The 18221-nt window shown below is 39.1% G+C and overlaps 1 non-coding gene across 1 annotated transcript; it reads right to left on the minus strand.

Annotated features, from left to right (window-relative positions):
- Positions 1–1354: 1354 nt before the first annotated feature.
- LOC149287640 (small nucleolar RNA SNORA35) lies at positions 1355–1484 on the minus strand. The gene has a single exon (XR_016277466.1). It is a non-coding gene; the product is annotated as a small nucleolar RNA SNORA35 (small nucleolar RNA).
- Between the last annotated feature and the right edge of the window lie 16737 nt (positions 1485–18221).

Raw genomic sequence — 18221 nt, forward strand, 5'->3', positions numbered from 1 at the left:
GGGGCGTATAGGGACGGTACGGAAAATGTAGAGGAGTTTGGGGAGGGCTGTCATCTTAAGGGCGTTCACACGACCCAACCATGAGAGTTCATACTTCTGCCACCTGAGAATATCTGCTTTAACACACTTCCAGGTAGCCAAAATATTGAGAGTGTTGATCTTGTGAATACATTTGAGGAGTTTGATTCCCAAGTAAGATATGTGGGAACGCTGCCATGTAAAGCAGTAGGAATTGGTAAGGTGAGCGTGCTCGACCGGGTCCAGACGGAGACACATTGCCTGTGTTTTGGTATATTTTAGTGTCGTTGTTAAAGAGGGAAATAGGCCTATAGTTGGAACAAGTATCCAATGATTTACCGGGCTTTGACAGGGTAACTATATGGGCTGTTAAATTCTCATAGGGGAACGCTGCCATGTAAAGCAGTAGGAATTGGTAAGGTGAGCGTGCTCGACCGGGTCCAGACGGAGACACATTGCCTGTGTTTTGGTATATTTTAGTGTCGTTGTTAACCCCTTCGTGACAAAGGCTGATTTTACTTTTTGTACCCTTCGTGACAATGGCTGTTTTATCGTTTCTGCGGTGTTTGTGTTTAGCTGTAATTTTCTCTTAACCCATTTACTAAACCCACACAAGTTATATATTGTTTTTTTCAGGACAAGAAGGGCTTTCTTCAGACACCAAAATTTTTTTCATATGATGTAATTTCCTATAATAAAAATAATAAAATATGACGAAAAATTGAAAAAAAAACACATTTTCTCACTTTTATTTGAAAAATCTTTTATTCATCATAAAAAACTACTGAAAAAACCTGCTAAATAGATTCTACTATTTGTCCCGAGTTTAGAAATACCCAATGTTTTTATGTTTTTTTGCTTTCTTCTACACGTTATGGGGCAATAAGTACAAGTAGAGTTTTGCTAATTCAAAACCATTTTTCTCTGAATCTGGTAATTCTGTCTCTATGTGGTATTTGGGGCATCTTTGAAGCCAGCAAATTAAATTTACCCCACCAAACCATATATTTTTGAAAACTAGACACCCCAGGGTATTTTAGATGCTGATAGTTTAACCCTTTCCATGCACTAATCCTACCACCAACCCTTGTCAAAGTTTGGGATAGTAATTGTTTTTGGTGTTTTTTTCACATACTTTGTACTTCAGGTGTGAAATTACAGCTCCTGGTATATGTCACTGTCCCACAACACCCCGATATGTGTTCAGCAACATCTCCTGAGTACATTGATACCCCACATGCATGGGTTTGTCAGATTGTTTGGGGGCAAAAGGGCCACATTTGGAACATGAGCAATTCAAATTCAGTAGGAATTTTACATCTGGGTAAAGAAAAATGCTTGTACCCAACTATCAGTAGGGACAGGTTACAAGAAAGCCTGGCCTATCTCCAAGAAGGGATTTGATCTAGCACCTTAAGTGGTCCCTCATGCCACGGAATGGACACAGGGGTCACTTGACAGTGCAAATAAAAACGCTTAAAAATGGTGGAGCAAATAAGAGCTAAAAAACAGTAAATGTAACAAAAAATAAAAAAAAAATACAAAAATGGAGCAGGAACAAAAAAAAAATTAAAAATGGGAAACTGTGTGATACAGCTTGAAGCAGTCACCGACACAGAGTGCAGGTTTTCCAGGGCAATCTGGACAGTAAAATGTGGTGTCCTTTCTTTGCCCCCTGCTGTAGCATACCCTGCATCTCTTTTGGGGATTCTGCTTCTTTGCTGTAGGGGGGATTTTAAAAATAAAATGGGTAGCCCCAATTCTGTTGGTTCCCATCACTACTTGGGGACCAGGTGCATCACGGTACAAGATACCTGAAATTACTTCGAGCTGAAACTGCAAAAAAGACAGCTTCAGCCCAGTGTCTGCTTTTTTGTGCAGCAAAAAAGCGTTATAGGTTGCAATTTGCATTAGATAAATTGCAACCTTCTTGTACCAGGCCTTTGTCTTCCTCATAATGAGGTAGGGCTGTAGGAGTTGATCTGACAGATCAACTCCACCCATGTGCTTGTTATAGGCCCTGATGCACACTGGCTTTGTAGTGACCCCAGCTCTGCCACGGACAGAAACCTCCACGGTTCTCTCATCGTGGATGGTGCTCAGCATGCACACCTCTTTTCTGTCCTTGAACTTCAATGCCAAAAGCTCCTCTTGGCGTAGAGCTGAGGTCTCCCCCTTTCCTAGCCGGGTTCGTACCAGGCGTTGTGGGAAACCCAAGCGGTTCTTTTTTATAGAACCGCAAGCTACCGTATCGAAACAATACAGCAGCTTGAACAAAGGGACGCTTGTATAGAAGTTATCTACATACAAGTGGTAGCCTTTGTTCATAAGGGGGAATATTAGGTCCCAAACAATCTTGGCACTGGTGCCCAGATGATCTGGGCAACCTGGAGGGTCAAGGTAGCTATCCTTACCCTCGTATACCCGGAAGGCATGAGTATATCCTGTCTCGCTCTCGCAGAGCTTATACACCTTCACTCCATACCTAGAGCGCTTGGAAGGAATATACTGCTTGAATCCCAACCTTCCTTTATATTTCATTAGGGATTCATCCACGCAGATATTCTTTCCAGGTGTATAAACCTCTGGAAACCTGGCAGCGAGATGGGTAATCAGGGGGTGGATTTTGTACAGCCTATCAAACTGGGGGTCCTCCTTAGGGGGGCACAGGCTGTTGTCGCTAAAATGCATGAAACGAAGAATCATTTCATACCTTTGCCTAGTTATAGTTTGGGCAAAAATGGGGGTACTAAAGATGGGGCTGGTGCTCCAGTAGGAGCGGATGGAGGGCTTTTTTATAATGCCCATTAACATTGTGAGTGCCCAGAATTTAAGAAATTCTGGCACGTCAATGGGAGTCCATGGCTGTTTTGCCCAAAAAGAATTAGGGCTAGCAGCACGGTGCTGCTGGGCATAAATGTTTGTTTGTGTGACAATGTCTCCCAAGACATCGTCTCCCAAAAAAACCTGCACAAATTGCAGTGGAGTGAATCCTGTAACATCAATATTGATGCCAGGAATTCCAGAAAAAGGAGGGATAGCTGGCTTGTACCTATTAGGCGCTACCCATGCCTCTGGTGCACTGCCACGACTACGTGTGGTAGGCGTCCTAACAGCCACAGATACATCACTAGATGTATCTGTGAACTGACCAACGTCAAAATCTGACGCTGTATCAGTGGCCTCAGAATCTGTGGCCAAAAAGGCATACGCCTCCTCAGCCGTATACCGCTGCATGGTAAGAATTGCAGCAAAAATAGTGGGGAAGGAAAGGGTTAATGGCTATAATAAAAAAAAAAATAAACCTAAAAAAAAGTAAAAAAAACTAAAAAAAGTAAAAAAACATGTAAAAAAAACAAAAAACCCAAAAACAATTGCCACTATGCAAGATCACTGTTTATGCAGTGATCAATGGCAATGAAGGGGTTAATATTATATGGGTGGCTCTTATAAGAGCCTTTGGATCAATATATATATATTTTTATTAGGGAACACACCGATCTGTCTCTCTCCCTCACTAGAAGCAAGTGAAGGAGGGGGGCAGATCCAATACTGATCAAAGGCAATGTTTAGAAAACATTGCCTTTGATTTATCAAATCATGATCACTCTTATGAGTGATCTGACCACTAGGGGTGTTATTCACTGGATGTCCATGACATCCAGCAACACCCCCCCGATGATGTCAGCAGGCTCCGCCCCCCAGCTTGATGGGCGCCGCCATCTTGAAACACCGCGTGTGTTTCGAAGACACCGGCACCGGGAAGGTAAGTTGAGCATTTAGGAAGCGATCGCGAGTCGCTTCCTTTGCTAAACAGGTGTTGCAAAGATGCCTCGATACTGAGGCATCTTAGCAACACCAGCTAAGCAAAGGAAGCTACTCGCGATCGCTTCCTAAACCCGTTTTTCGGCGGCGGGCGCCGCCATGTTTGAAAGACGTGCAGTCTTTCAAACATGTTTTTTTTTTTGCTCCTAGGAGCGATCGGGGGGGGGCGGGAATGTTTTTTTTGGTGTTGCTCAATGCCTCGATGTCGAGGCATTAGAGCAACACCGTTTGAGTGAAAAAATCGATCACGGATCGATTTTTTCACCCGTTTAAAGACGTGCCGGTCCTGGCACGTCAATTGTCATAATCGTCACGATTTTCAGTGACGTGCCCGGACCGGCAATTGTCACGAAGGGGTTAAAGAGGGAAATAGGCCTATAGTTGGAACAAGTATCCAATGATTTACCGGGCTTTGACAGGGTAACTATATGGGCTGTTAAATTCTCATAGGGGACAGTGCCGAAAGTCATGTAAGAGCAAAATAAGGAAAGTAGGTGAGGGCCCAGTGTGGGTAAAAAGGTGCGATAGTAAATTGCAGTGTAACCATCTGGACCCGGTGCCGAATTCTTTTTAAGCTGAGCCACTGCTCTTTCAACCTCGCGCAATTCTATAGGAGCTGCCAAAGATGCAGAGCTGTCCGGTGGGAGAGAGGGCAAGGGAATAGGGGCAAGGTAAGAGACTATGTCAGTGTGGGTAGGTTGGTGTAAAGAGGCGTCATCCTTTAAATTATATAACTTGGCATAATAGGATGCAAAGATTTCTGTCATTTGAGAGGGATTGCTAACATTCAAACCAGAGGGTGTTTTAATGTAATGCTGTCTAGAAATAGCCCTTAGCATAGAATTTTTGTTTAATTCGGAGAAGCATATGGGCTGTAGTTTGAGCATTAAGTTCCGACAGTTGTAGTTTGATACGTGTAATGTCGCGTGTGAGGGAGTCAGTCGTGTGGGATTTAGTGAGCATATTTAGGTCATATAGTTTCCTTAATAAAAGGAGTTTCGAGTCGGACCGTTGTTTTTTAACATAAGAGGCCAGGCTAATCAGCCTGCCACTCATAACCGCTTTGTGTGCATTCCGTAAGGTCTCAATAGGAGTGTCAGGGAGAGAATTATCTTGGAAATATTGCATCAGGTGTGAATGGATCTGGGTCTTGTGATTGTCGTTGTGTAAGAGGGTGTCATTTAGAATCCAAGTGCCACGTCCTATGAATGGAAAATCAGCTTTAAGGGCAAGCAAGACAGGGGCATGGTCGGACCAGGAAATGGTTCCTATAGTACAGGATGATGCAGATTGCAGTGTGTGTTTGTCAAGGAAGATGTAATCTATACGGGAATAGATATTATGTGGGGCCGAGAAAAAGGTGTAATCCTTTTCAGAGGGATGCAGGACCCTCCATGTATCAAAGAGTTGATGGGAATGAATCAAAAAGGACATGTCTGACCCAAGTTTGAGTTTTTGTTTGTCGTGAGTGGGGTTATGTCGCGAGGTGCAGTCTAGTGGTGGGGTCAGAGCAGTATTGAGGTCGCCGCAAAGGACCACCCGACCCTGTTTACATGTTTCCAATTTTCCCAAAAACATACGGAAAAAGCTAAGCTGCGATGTGTTGGGGGTGTAAAAGGAAGCTAAAGTATAAAGACTTGCGTTGATCTCACAGACTAATATGAGGTATCTACCCCACGGATGCACATGTTTGTGTAGCAAAGAAAAGGCAAGGCAGTTAGAAATTAAGATAGAGACCCCGGCTGTTTTAGATGATGCCATTGAGTGAAACTGCTTGGTGAAGTGGGGAGAGTACAAAAGAGGCCTTGAAGATTTTTTTAAATGTGTTTCCTGAACACAGATAATGCTGGCTTGGAGAGACTTTGCTTCATTCCAAAGCAGGGAACGTTTCTGTGGTGTGTTAAGGCTTTTGGCATTTATAGAGAGAATCTTTATGTCAGCCATGGTGCAGAGCAAAGGGGTAAAATTAAGATGTCTAGCCGGAATCAATATAAAAATGTGTGAAATAGCGAAAAATAAAATAAAAAACTGGATCCGGGGGAAAGACACCTCGCCACCAAGAGAATGCCAGCCCCGAGCGTGCCAGAGTACAAAACGATGTGTATGTCATCGAGAGAAATCCCAGAGTAGCGATAAAGAAAATAAACATAAACAACAACAGAAACATAAACAGAAATCGGCTCATGGTTATGAGCAATAAAGGAGAAAACATGCTAACGGTATAAATAGCACTGAGAGGGTATTCAACAAGTCAGGAAAATAAGACCCACGACGGCTAACCAGCCAGAGAGATTAGTGGGTATGTCTATGTGTGTGGTGCAGTAAACAGTGCAGTGAGAACAAATATAGAACACATACATTTAGTGGAGCAAGAGAAAGTCCGTTTAGACTAATAAGGCGAAAGAAGGAGCTAAGCGACTAGGGGTTACCAGTCGTAGAACGTCGGTAGATCAGGTTTTGGTCGACCAGTCCCGTCTCAGTTTCTTTGGAGGGGAAATGTTCTTCATCGGGTTGGGATCCCGAGTCGGTTCCGGTGGAGAGGACACTTCTAGGCCCCAAGATTTCACACGGGCCAGGCCATCCTCAGGTGAATCAAGGATGATAGTGGAGCCGTTCCGTGACATAATCAGACGTACCGGGTACCCCCATCTGTAGCAAATTTGGTGAGATCGAAGGATGCTTGTCACAGGAGCGATAGCCAGGCGGAGCTGAAGAGTGAGTTGAGAAAGGTCTGTTAGAAGCTGTACATCCTGGAACCTGGAGGGCAAGGTAGGTTGGCTGCGTGCCACCTGGATTATCTTGTTTTTGACATCGAAGAAGTGGACCCTTGTCAGGACGTCGCGAGGAGGTGAGCCCGGGAGGTTCTTCGGGCGGGAAACACGATGGAGCCGGTCCAGACGAATATCCGCAGGTAAGGTGTCGCCAAGGAGAGCGACAAAAAGGGCTGTGACATATTCGGGAAGTTCATTTTGATCGATGGACTCCGGAATGCCCCGAAGACGTATATTATTCATATAATATATTATACGTATAGACGTATATATAAGACGTATATTATTTGTCTTCCAAATCCATAAGTTTGGGGCAGAGAAAAGCAAGTTCGTTTTGCGTGGATACCTGGCCATCTGCAAGAGCATTGTGTGCATCTGCAAATTCCTCCATACGTCGTTCCAAACTGTCCGTCAGGTCCCCCAGGCCATCCAAGTCCCGGCGTAGAGAAGAAGCGAAGTTGGTCTCTCATTTCACGGAGTAGTGCCTTCATTGTGTGTGAGGTACGTTGTTGCGGAGGGTCGGTAAGCTCCTCCTGCAGGCCTCGAGTGCAATGCAGAAGCGCGGCTCATGGAGGCGTCCAAGTCCTCATCCTGGTAGGCCCGATTCTCGCGCGAGGTGTTTCTTCCGCGATTTGGGCTCGAGGAAGTTTGGCATTTTGGTTGATTTTCTCACGCGGTGAGTGGACATAGACAGGCAAAGGTAGGAGAAGATGAAATATGTAGAAAAAGCTACTAATTCGTGCAGATGGAATGCGATTCAGCCGGCAGGTCGCGGAGCACTAGCAAAACACATCCGATCAGGCCGCCATGCAAACCACGCCCCCCGCACTATGATGTTTTGATATATTTTTCAATGTAATTGGCCATTAAACCATCACTTCTAAAGAGGATTGTTTATTCCTTTTCTTATGCCGGTAAATATATAGCGCACCATTTCCACCAGTTTCATTACTTACCTAATTAAGATGGAATCATTGTCCATAATGTATTTTTATATGGCCAACACTTCTTGTTATTTATTTCTCCAAGCGTTTTCATTTGTACCCTGCCGCCTGCGGACTACCACGCTTGGCTACCCTGCCCGGTGCGGCTGAATACCTTGCACAGCTACCCTGCCTCTTGCGGCTTACTACCACGCACAACTACTCTACAGAGTCCAATGTCTGCGTCCAACTGCTTACTACTGAGTCTAGTATCTGCTCCCAGCTGGTTACTACACAGTCCTGTATCTCCTTCTGCAATTACTGTTGTTGGTCTCAGTAACGGCCTGAGTTTTTTCCCATTTATTCACCCTACTATACTTCCCATCAGAGCACCTCAACCGTGTGTTCCTGCTCATCCAACTCTGGTATCCTCAGTAAGTTATTCTTTTTATGGTGTTTGCACAGAGATAAAAATAATATGATTTTCACATAAACTCTTAATAAAGGATAGATGACAACAAGTACATGCTACAACTAAACGTTTCTTCAAATTCTTCACGAGAAATAATTTTAGTTCACAACCTCAATCAGCCCTCAACCTGTTTTTATACGGTCACAATTTGCACAGCCCCTACTTATGTATATTGCTTTTTAGCCCAAATATTTTTAAACGGAGGTTGTATTTAAAAAATCTGTATAGATTATATCCATACCAAGGCCATCATAACAACAAACACAATAAATGGCTTACAGAAAACACGGAATCAATTTATCATGCTTACTGAACAACTGTATTTTCCCCTACCCTGCGTATTGATGTGAAAATGTTAGACTTCCTTACAAGACAAGAGGGACGCTTCATATATTTAGGCTGGTATTGAGAATTTTCCATGGTTTATGGCAAACAAAAAGGAAAAATTTAGGTAAAATTTTGCGCAATTTTTTTTGCATATATAAAAATATTTATAACCATACTCTTATAAGAAACTGGTCAAATATGTTACTATGAATGTGTAAGCATATTATTCCTCCCATAATCCCCATGTAGAAAATGATTATACCCACATTTTTGTCAGAGGCAGGACAAATATGTTACTGGGCACGTGTAACCATGATATTCCACCCATAATCCCCATGTAAAAAAATATTTTATAGCCATATTCTTATCAGAAACAGGTCAAATGTGTTCCTTAGCATGTGTAACTATAATATTCCACTAATAATCCCCATGTGAAAATAATATTCCCATATTATTATCAGAAACAGGTCAAATGTGCTACTCAGTATGTGTAACTATAATATTCCACCCATAATCCCCATGTAAAAATAATATTATTCCCATTTTCTTATCAGAAAAAGGTCAAATATGTTCCTTAGCATGTACAACTATAACATTCCACCCATTACCCCCATGTAAAAAAAGATAAAACCCATATTCTTATCAGAAACAGGTCAAATATGTTACTTAGCACGTGTAACTATAATATTCCACCCATTATCCCCATGTAAAAAAAGATTATACCCATATCCCTATCAGAAATGGGTGAAATATGTTCCTTAACATGTGTAACTATAATATTCCACCCATAATCCCCATGTAAAAATAATATTATTCCCATTTTCTTATCAGAAAAAGGTCAAATATGTTCCTTAGCATGTACAACTATAACATTCCACCCATTACCCCATGTAAAAAAATGAGTATACCCATATTCTTATCAGAAACAGGTCAAATATGTTACTTAGCATGTGCAACTATAATATTCCACCCATAATCCCCATGTAAAAATAATAATATTCCCATATTCTTATCAGAAACAGGTCAAATGTGTTCCTTAGCATGTGTAACTATAATATTCAACCCATAATCCCCATGTAAAAAAAAAAGATCATACCCAAATTCCTATCAGAAATGGGTCAAATATGTTACTTAGCATGTGTAACTATAATATTCCACCCATAATCCCCATGTAAAAATAATAATACTCACATATTCCTATCGGAAAAAGGTCAAATTTGTTCCTTGGCATCTGTAACCATGATATTCCACCTATAATCCCCATGTAAAAATAATAAAATGCCTATATTCTTATCAGAAACAGGTCAAATGTGTTACTTAGCATGTGTAACTATAATATTCCATCCATAATCCCCATGTAAAAATAATAATACTGTCACGCGCGCCGCGGCTCCTACCTCTGGCGCCAGGGCTGCCTCGCCTGGTCCCGACTCCTCCCTCGCTGCGGTCCCCGCCGTGCACACACGGCAGTGTCGCGGTCCCGCCTCCTCCACCTCGGCCGGGATCGCGCCTCCTCGCCGTGGACGCGCTGGCACGTCCCCCGACGGGAACGCAGATATGACGCGACGAAGGTCCGCGTCGAATGTACCGCAACGTACGCAATTTACGCAACGTACGCAACGTACGCAACACAGCAGTTTGTAATTAAATCACCTATTTAAACCCCATTCTTTTCTCCAGTCTTCACCCGTTCAAAGTGTTATGCTTTTTGGGTGTGCTGGTTTCTCTATATTATCTCGATTTCCTTGTGTACCGACCTTTGCCTGTTTTTGACCACGATTCTTGCTGCCTGCCTACGACCTCGGACCTGTTTACCCGTTTTGCTCCTATTCTGCCTGCCTCGACCTCGGATACGTTTGACCTCACTGCCTGCTTTTGCAATTTTGATTACGGACTGTATACTGGACTTCTCCACAGTGCATATCTGCATAGTAGGATCCTTCCTCTCTCCCTGACCCCGTGACAAATACTCCCATATTCCTATCGAAAAAGGTCAAATTTGTTACTTGGCATCTGTAACCATGATATTCCACCCATAATCCCCATGTAAAAAAAATATTATACCCATATTCTTATCAGAAATGGGTCAAATGTGTTCCTTAGCATGTGTAACCATGATATTACACCCATAATCCCCATGTAAAAAAATATTTATAGCCATATTCTTATCAGAAACAGGTCAAATATGTTCCTTAGCATGTGTAACTATAATATTCCACCCATAATCCCCATATAAAAATAATAATAGTCCCATATTCTTATCAGAAACAGGTCAGATAGGTTCCTTAGCATGTGTAACCATGATATTCCACCCATAATCCCCATGTAAAAAAATATTTATAGCCATATTCTCATCAGAAACAGGTCAAATGTGTTCCTTAGCATGTGTAACCATGATATTCCACCCATAATCCCCATGTAAAAAAAAATATACCCATATTCTTATCAGAAATGGGTCAAATGTGTTACTTAACATGTGTAACTATAATATTCCACCCATAATCCCCATGTAAGGAAAATGAGTATACCCATATTCTTATCAGAAACAGATCAAATATGTTAATTAGCATGTGTAACTATAATATTCCAACCATAATCCCCATGTAAAAAAAAAGATCATACCCAAATTCTTATCAGAAATGGGTCAAATATGTTATTTAGCATGTGTAACTATAATATTCCACCCATAATACCCATGTAAAAATAATAATATTCCCATATTCTTATCAGAAACAGGTCAAATATGTTACTTAGCATGTGTAACTATAATATTCCACCCATAATCCCCAGGTAAAAATAATAATACTCCCATATTTCTATCGGAAAAAGGTCAAATTTGTTCCATGGCATCTGTAACCATGATATTCCACCCATAATCCCCATTACAAAAAATATTATACCCATATTCTTATCAGAAACAGGTCAAATATGTTATTTAGCATGTGTAACTATAATATTCCACCCATAATCCCCATGTAAAAAAATGAGTATACTCATATTCTTATCAGAAACAGATCAAATGTGTTCTTTGGCATCTGTAATCATAATATTCCACCCATAATCCCCATGTAAAAAATATTTATAGCCATATTCTTATCAGAAACAGGTCAACTGTGTTCCTTAGCATGTGTAACCATGATATTCCACCCATAATCCCCATGTAAAAATAATAACATTCCCATCTTCTTATCAGAAACAGGTCAAATATGTTCCTTAGCATGTGTAACTATAATATTCCACCCATAATCCCCATGTAAAAAAATGATTATACCCATATTCTTATCAGAAACAGGTCAAATATGTTCCTTAGCATGTGTAACTAGAATATTCCACCCATAATCCCCATGTAAAAAAAATATTATACCCATATTCTTATCAGAAATGGGTCAAATGTGTTAGTTAGCATGTGTAACTATAATATTCCACCCATAATCCCCATGTTTAAAATATATATTCCCATATTGTGCCAATCAAAACAGGTAAAATATGGTGTTACACATACATGTACCATATTAAATCAATATTTTGATTACATAACATTTTTCTATTATTTCTATAGAATTTACCATGATTCGCAGCTTCTTTTTGCAATGTATTTGTGGCAATTTAGTATCAAGAACTACCTAAAAGAACATACTTTGATTTACCATGAGTGTAAAATGTGTACTGACACCTATTGATAGTGCTGAGCATTGCAGCCAATCATCCCATCATCCCAATATGCTGTTTAGTACGTCCCCTGATTTAGGGGGGATGTTTTTAAATGAATTTCTTTGGGATAGATAATTATTTAATTGATTAATAAAAGGTAGGTTGAAACGTTTTCTGATTATTTGATCTATGGTCTGATGCTTGAATGAACTGAAGCAAACTAAAATAAAGTGAAAACAATTTAATGGAATCTTAGATAGTGTATTATTAATGTTTTTAAAAGTGTTTTAATAGTTATTTACTTTTTATGTGTATGTCATATGTCCATATATCAGTAGGATACATTTATGTGAAATTTAAATGCCCAAAAGTATAATATGAGCTCAGTGAAGAAGCAATTTTTATGGTGTTTGCACAGAGATAAAAATAATATGATTTTCACATAAACTCTTAATAAAGGATAGATGACAACAAGTACATGCTACAACTAAACGTTTCTTCAAATTCTTCACGAGAAATAATTTTAGTTCACAACCTCAATCAGCCCTCAACCTGTTTTTATACGGTCACAATTTGCACAGCCCCTACTTATGTATATTGCTTTTTAGCCCAAATATTTTTAAACGGAGGTTGTATTTAAAAAATCTGTATAGATTATATCCATACCAAGGCCATCATAACAACAAACACAATAAATGGCTTACAGAAAACACGGAATCAATTTATCATGCTTACTGAACAACTGTATTTTCCCCTACCCTGCGTATTGATGTGAAAATGTTAGACTTCCTTACAAAACAAGAGGGACGCTTCATATATTTAGGCTGGTATTGAGAATTTTCCATGGTTTATGGCAAACAAAAAGGAAAAATTTAGGTAAAATTTTGCGCAATTTTTTTTGCATATATAAAAATATTTATAACCATACTCTTATAAGAAACTGGTCAAATATGTTACTATGAATGTGTAAGCATATTATTCCTCCCATAATCCCCATGTAGAAAATGATTATACCCACATTTTTGTCAGAGGCAGGACACGTGTAACTATAATATTCCACCCATTATCCCCATGTAAAAAAAGATTATACCCATATCCCTATCAGAAATGGGTGAAATATGTTCCTTAACATGTGTAACTATAATATTCCACCCATAATCCCCATGTAAAAATAATATTATTCCCATTTTCTTATCAGAAAAAGGTCAAATATGTTCCTTAGCATGTACAACTATAACATTCCACCCATTACCCCATGTAAAAAAATGAGTATACCCATATTCTTATCAGAAACAGGTCAAATATGTTACTTAGCATGTGCAACTATAATATTCCACCCATAATCCCCATGTAAAAATAATAATATTCCCATATTCTTATCAGAAACAGGTCAAATGTGTTCCTTAGCATGTGTAACTATAATATTCAACCCATAATCCCCATGTAAAAAAAAAAGATCATACCCAAATTCCTATCAGAAATGGGTCAAATATGTTACTTAGCATGTGTAACTATAATATTCCACCCATAATCCCCATGTAAAAATAATAATACTCACATATTCCTATCGGAAAAAGGTCAAATTTGTTCCTTGGCATCTGTAACCATGATATTCCACCTATAATCCCCATGTAAAAATAATAAAATGCCTATATTCTTATCAGAAACAGGTCAAATGTGTTACTTAGCATGTGTAACTATAATATTCCATCCATAATCCCCATGTAAAAATAATAATACTGTCACGCGCGCCGCGGCTCCTACCTCTGGCGCCAGGGCTGCCTCGCCTGGTCCCGACTCCTCCCTCGCTGCGGTCCCCGCCGTGCACACACGGCAGTGTCGCGGTCCCGCCTCCTCCACCTCGGCCGGGATCGCGCCTCCTCGCCGTGGACGCGCTGGCACGTCCCCCGACGGGAACGCAGATATGACGCGACGAAGGTCCGCGTCGAATGTACCGCAACGTACGCAATTTACGCAACGTACGCAACGTACGCAACACAGCAGTTTGTAATTAAATCACCTATTTAAACCCCATTCTTTTCTCCAGTCTTCACCCGTTCAAAGTGTTATGCTTTTTGGGTGTGCTGGTTTCTCTATATTATCTCGATTTCCTTGTGTACCGACCTTTGCCTGTTTTTGACCACGATTCTTGCTGCCTGCCTACGACCTCGGACCTGTTTACCCGTTTTGCTCCTATTCTGCCTGCCTCGACCTCGGATACGTTTGACCTCACTGCCTGCTTTTGCAATTTTGATTACGGACTGTATACTGGACTTCTCCACAGTGCATATCTGCATAGTAGGATCCTTCCTCTCTCCCTGACCCCGTGACAAATACTCCCATATTCCTATCGAAAAAGGTCAAATTTGTTACTTGGCATCTGTAACCATGATATTCCACCCATAATCCCCATGTAAAAAAAATATTATACCCATATTCTTATCAGAAATGGGTCAAATGTGTTCCTTAGCATGTGTAACCATGATATTACACCCATAATCCCCATGTAAAAAAATATTTATAGCCATATTCTTATCAGAAACAGGTCAAATATGTTCCTTAGCATGTGTAACTATAATATTCCACCCATAATCCCCATATAAAAATAATAATAGTCCCATATTCTTATCAGAAACAGGTCAGATAGGTTCCTTAGCATGTGTAACCATGATATTCCACCCATAATCCCCATGTAAAAAAATATTTATAGCCATATTCTCATCAGAAACAGGTCAAATGTGTTCCTTAGCATGTGTAACCATGATATTCCACCCATAATCCCCATGTAAAAAAAAATATACCCATATTCTTATCAGAAATGGGTACACACTTAACATGTGTAACTATAATATTCCACCCATAATCCCCATGTAAGGAAAATGAGTATACCCATATTCTTATCAGAAACAGATCAAATATGTTAATTAGCATGTGTAACTATAATATTCCAACCATAATCCCCATGTAAAAAAAAAGATCATACCCAAATTCTTATCAGAAATGGGTCAAATATGTTATTTAGCATGTGTAACTATAATATTCCACCCATAATACCCATGTAAAAATAATAATATTCCCATATTCTTATCAGAAACAGGTCAAATATGTTACTTAGCATGTGTAACTATAATATTCCACCCATAATCCCCATGTAAAAATAATAATACTCCCATATTTCTATCGGAAAAAGGTCAAATTTGTTCCTTGGCATCTGTAACCATGATATTCCACCCATAATCCCCATTACAAAAAATATTATACCCATATTCTTATCAGAAAAAGGTCAAATATGTTATTTAGCATGTGTAACTATAATATTCCACCCATAATCCCCATGTAAAAAAATGAGTATACTCATATTCTTATCAGAAACAGATCAAATGTGTTCTTTGGCATCTGTAATCATAATATTCCACCCATAATCCCCATGTAAAAAATATTTATAGCCATATTCTTATCAGAAACAGGTCAACTGTGTTCCTTAGCATGTGTAACCATGATATTCCACCCATAATCCCCATGTAAAAATAATAACATTCCCATCTTCTTATCAGAAACAGGTATACAAAGCATGTGTAACTATAATATTCCACCCATAATCCCCATGTAAAAAAATGATTATACCCATATTCTTATCAGAAACAGGTCAAATATGTTCCTTAGCATGTGTAACTAGAATATTCCACCCATAATCCCCATGTAAAAAAAATATTATACCCATATTCTTATCAGAAATGGGTCAAATGTGTTAGTTAGCATGTGTAACTATAATATTCCACCCATAATCCCCATGTTTAAAATATATATTCCCATATTGTGCCAATCAAAACAGGTAAAATATGGTGTTACACATACATGTACCATATTAAATCAATATTTTGATTACATAACATTTTTCTATTATTTCTATAGAATTTACCATGATTCGCAGCTTCTTTTTGCAATGTATTTGTGGCAATTTAGTATCAAGAACTACCTAAAAGAACATACTTTGATTTACCATGAGTGTAAAATGTGTACTGACACCTATTGATAGTGCTGAGCATTGCAGCCAATCATCCCATCATCCCAATATGCTGTTTAGTACGTCCCCTGATTTAGGGGGGATGTTTTTAAATGAATTTCTTTGGGATAGATAATTATTTAATTGATTAATAAAAGGTAGGTTGAAACGTTTTCTGATTATTTGATCTATGGTCTGATGCTTGAATGAACTGAAGCAAACTAAAATAAAGTGAAAACAATTTAATGGAATCTTAGATAGTGTATTATTAATGTTTTTAAAAGTGTTTTAATAGTTATTTACTTTTTATGTGTATGTCATATGTCCATATATCAGTAGGATACATTTATGTGAAATTTAAATGCCCAAAAGTATAATATGAGCTCAGTGAAGAAGCTAATTAATTGTCCAATGAGTTGACTATGGACTAATAGTAAAATGAGCTAAAATGAAAATGAAAACAATTTAATAATAATAAAAACTTCAGTGGTGTATATTCGATGTTAATAGTGTTACCTATTCTGTATCTGTATGTACTATGTCCATATGTAAATACCAAATAAATCTCAAATGCCTAAATGTCTAAGGGGAAAAACTAGAGGTAATGGTCTAAATAAATGTGGGTGATGCTACGTCTAAAGGAAACCATCCACGTGTAAATGTATTTGTTCTCTTGTGGTTGCCGTGGTTTTTCCAGTCATTCTTACATAAAATCCTTTTCTTTAGATTCCACTCGGTCTATGTGTTTCGTTCCTAGTAGTTTTTGTCTATCTATTTTTTCTACCTGTTTCAGGCTGTCAATCAATATTTCTTCCGGGTATTGCTTCTCAATAAATTTCTGTCTTAGTTCCTCCGCTTTTTTCTCAAAGTCTTCACCTTTCGTGCAGTTTCTTTTGATTCTCATTAGCTGACCTTTCGGGATGTTGTTTAGCCATTTCGGGTGGTGGCAACTTGTGTAATGTATGTATCCATTACTGTCTGTTGGTTTATTGTAATTTCTTGAGCATATATTATTATTTTCAAAAAAGAGTTCCACATCCAGGAACTCTATCTGTTTTGTCTGTATATTGGAGGTAAATTTTAGATTGAAGTTATTATTATTGGTGTACTGTACAAAGGCATGTAAATTATCTTCAGTTCCCTTCCAAATAATCAGAATGTCGTCTATGTACCTCTTCCATAGCACCAGGTCTGCACCATACGGGTTATTATTCCATATAAATTAGTTCTCCCACTCGGCTACGAATAGGTTAGCATAACTTGGTGCAAACCTGGTTCCCATTGCTGTACCGCACAGTTGAAGGTAGAACTCCTCTTCGAACCAAAAATAATTATGTTTTAGGATATAATTAATGCACTTAAGAATGAACGAACTCTGTGTTGTATTCATATTGGTATCTCTAGATAGGGTTCTGTTGACAGCCTCTATCCCTTGTTCGTGATTAATTACTGTATACAGAGAGGACACGTCCATTGTGGCCCATATCCACCCCGAGGACCAACTTATCTCCTTTAGTGTGTTTAGTAGATGTGTTGTATCTTTTAGATAGGCTGGAATTTTAGGAACATATTGTTGTAGAAAATGATCCACGTACTCAGACGTGTTACACGTCAAGGAATCAATACCGCTTATAATCGGTCTGCCGGGAGGTTCTTTCAAATTTTTATGAATCTTGGGGAGAAAATAAAAGACTGGTAATTTTGGATGTTTGTTGAGATAGTCGAATTCTTTTTTGTTTAGGACGCCTTGATTTAAACCTTCGACCAATATTTCACATAGTGGTGAACTGAATTCTTTAGTGGGATCTTTACTTAGTTTTTTTATAGGTAGTTTTATCGTCTAAAATCCTTTTTGACTCTTTAATATAATATGAACGGTCCATTACCACAGTGCCTCCCCCCTTATCCGCCTGTTTGACCACTATGTCATTTTTCTCTTTGAGTAGGCGTAGGGCTGTTTGTTCATTTTTGCTTAGATTAAAAGATTTTTTTTTATTTCCTAGTTTTTCCATATCTCTTAGTATTAAATCTGTAAAGACCTCTATATGTTCGCTTTTCTCGTTTTGTGGAAAGAATTTTGATCTAGGCTTAAGGTTGGTGTGTAGGAATTGTTCCGTATTTATGTCCATGTTTATGTCCTGTCTTTCTGGTCTGCAGAAAAATCTCTTGACTGCTAACTTTCTTAAGTATTTTTGAGTGTCCATAAACAATTGGAATTGGTTGGGACCTTT

The sequence above is a fragment of the Sceloporus occidentalis genome, unplaced genomic scaffold (genome assembly GCF_023333645.1).
Source record: "Sceloporus occidentalis isolate IW3139 unplaced genomic scaffold, rSceOcc1.0.p SCAF_58, whole genome shotgun sequence".
Classification (NCBI taxonomy): domain Eukaryota; kingdom Metazoa; phylum Chordata; class Lepidosauria; order Squamata; family Phrynosomatidae; genus Sceloporus; species Sceloporus occidentalis.